Source organism: Balaenoptera borealis (genome assembly GCF_965194805.1).
Source record: "Balaenoptera borealis genome assembly, chromosome: 1".
In the NCBI taxonomy this organism is placed as follows: Eukaryota; Metazoa; Chordata; class Mammalia; order Artiodactyla; family Balaenopteridae; genus Balaenoptera; species Balaenoptera borealis.
Window position 1 is genome coordinate 156,000,741 of NC_138860.1, and position 2,917 is coordinate 156,003,657.

Consider the following 2,917-nt stretch of genomic DNA (forward strand, 5'->3'; position numbering starts at 1 on the left):
CCTGCCAATGCAGGGGACACAAGCTCAAGCCCTGGTCCAGGAAGATCCCACATGCCTCGGAGCAACTAAGCCCATGCGCCACAACTACTGAGCCTGCGCTCTAGAGCCCGCGAGCCACAACTACTGAAGCCCACACACCTAGAGCCCGTGCTCCGCAACAAGAGAAGCCAGCACAATAAGCCCACACACCGCAACAAAGAGTAGCCCCCCACTCGCCACAACTAGAGAAAACCTGCGCACAGCAACAAAGACCCAACACAGCCAAAAATAAAATATAATAAATAAATTAAAAACAAACATTATAAACTATATTCTGGGGTTTATGACATATATAGGTATAGTACAGCTGACAACAGTAGCTCAAAGGATTGGGCCAGAGGGGGAAAATGGAACTATACTGTTGCAAGATTCCTGTATTTTATGTGAAGTAGTACAATACTTGTTCTATCATCAGTAAGGAAGAGTGTTAAAATCTCCAACTATGATTGTGGGCTTGGTTTTTTTCCCTTTAGTTCTGCCAATTTTTTCTTCATGTAATTTGAAAGCTCATTTTATTAGGTACATAGGCATTTTAATTTTTTTCTTTTTTTGCCACACCAGGCGGCTTGCAAGATCTTAGTTCCCTGACCAGGGATCAAACCCGGGCCCTGGGCAGTGGAAGTGTAGAGTCCTAACCACTGGACCACCAGCGAATTCCCATACACATTTAAAAATTTTAAGTCATCATGTATTGATCCTTTTATCATTATAAAATGTCCCTCTTTTTCTCTGGTAATACTCCTTGTCTTGAAGTTTATTTTGCCTGATATTAATTTCCAAATTCCTTGGATCAGTCTTTGCATGCTTTATTTTTCCCAAACTTTTACTTTCAACTTATTTTTATCTTTGTGTTTAAGTACATCTCTTGTGGAGAGCAACAGTTGGATCTTGCTTTTTTATTCAGATTTGACAGCCTCTGTTTTTTAATTGTAGTATTTAGTGCACTTACATTTAATGTAATTATTGATAAATTTGGACTTAAGACTGCCATTTGCTATTTATTTTCTATTTGTTTCATCTATTGATAGACCAAGTGGATAAAAATTCACCAAGGAGATAGAAGACTTGACCAATACTATCAACCACCTTAACCTAATTGACACTTATAAAACATTATACCTAACAACTGCAGAATGCATGTTATTTTCAAGGGGACATGGAACATTCATCTAGATAAGCCATCTTCTGGGCCATAAAGCAAATCTCAATAATTTTAAAAAATTGAATTCATACAGAGTATATTACCTGGAATTAAATTAGAGATCAATAACAATAAGCTCTCTATAAAGCCCCAAATATTTGGTAGTTAAGCAATATACTCCTAATTAACTTATGGGCCAAAGAAGAAATAGCAAAGGAAATCATAAAACATATTTAACTGAATAATAAAATACAACATAAAAAAATGTATGAGATGTAGGTAAAGCAGTGCTTAGAGAGAAATGTACAGCTTATATTATTAAAAAAATAGAGGCTTAAAATCAATGATCTAAGTTTCCACCCAAGAAGCTAGAGAAAGATGAGCAAATTAAAGTAGAAGGTAAAAAAATAATAAAGATTAGAGTAAAATTTGATGAAATAGAAAACAAACAATAGAGAAAATTAATAAGGCCAAAATTTGGTTCTTTAAAAAGATTAACAAAATGGATAAACTCTGAGCAAGAGTCTATTAATCAAGAATAAAATGGAGCAGGGGAATTCCCTGGCGGTCTAGTGGTTAGGGCTCTGTGCTTGCACTACAGGAGGCACGGGTTCAGTCCCTGGTTGGGGAAATAAGATCCCACATGCCGTGCGGCCAAAAATAAATATAAATATAAATTTTGAAAAAAGAATAAAATGGGGCTTCCCTGGTGGCGCAGTGGTTAAGAATTCGCCTGCTAATGCAGGGGACACAAGTTTGAGCCCTGGTCCAGGAAGATCCCACATGCTGCAGAGCAACTAAGCCCATGCACCACAACTGCTGAGCTGGCATGCCTAGAGCCCATGCTCCACAACAAGAGAAGCCACCGCAATGAGAAGCCCACGAACTGCAACAAAGAGTAGCCCCCGCTCACCGCAACTGGAGAAAACCCGTGCGCAGCAACGAAGACCCAATGCAGCCAAAAAATAAAATAAAATAAATAAATTTATTAAAAAAATAATAATAATGGTAGCCTTTTAAAAAAAATAAATAAAGTGGAGCAGCACAAATTATACATATCAGGAATGAAAGAGAAGATGTCACTACAAATCCTACAGACATCAACGGATAAAAGTGAGGGGATTCTGAGAAGATGATAGTTATGATGGCACACAGTTTTTCAGTCTCTTCAGATCTCCACGTAAAAGCTGACCCAACAACTGGAGAGTCAAATTTTTAAAAACATGGACAACATTTACAACAAAATTTGGTGACAAGTTATCTCCACAACCCCAAATTACAAGCAAGTGGGGACAAACCACCAATAGTCACCAGACCTAAATGGGTTTAGCATCTGTGCAAGGAGAAAGAAGGAACCAAAGGGATAGTATCTAAGAGAATAAGAACAGGAGAACCCCAAAAGAGTCAAGAGGTGCTTACTGGAATCCAGAGAGGCCAATTGAGAATAGTAAATGAAACTTAGGAGGGATCTGTGGTCTAAAATAGCAGGTGAGTGCAAGGGGCCCGCAGTGAGAAGGACTAAGGGGCTGGAGCAGGTCTGGCGCCTATGAACTGTCAAAACCAGCCCATCAGGGGCTCCCCTGGTGGCGCAGTGGTTGAGAGTCTGCCTGCCAATGCAGGGCACACGGGTTCGAGCCCTGGTCTGGGAAGATCCCACATGCCACGGAGCAACTGGGCCCGTGAGCCACAATTACTGAGCCTGCGCGCCTGGAGCCTGTGCTCCGGAGTGGCCGCGAT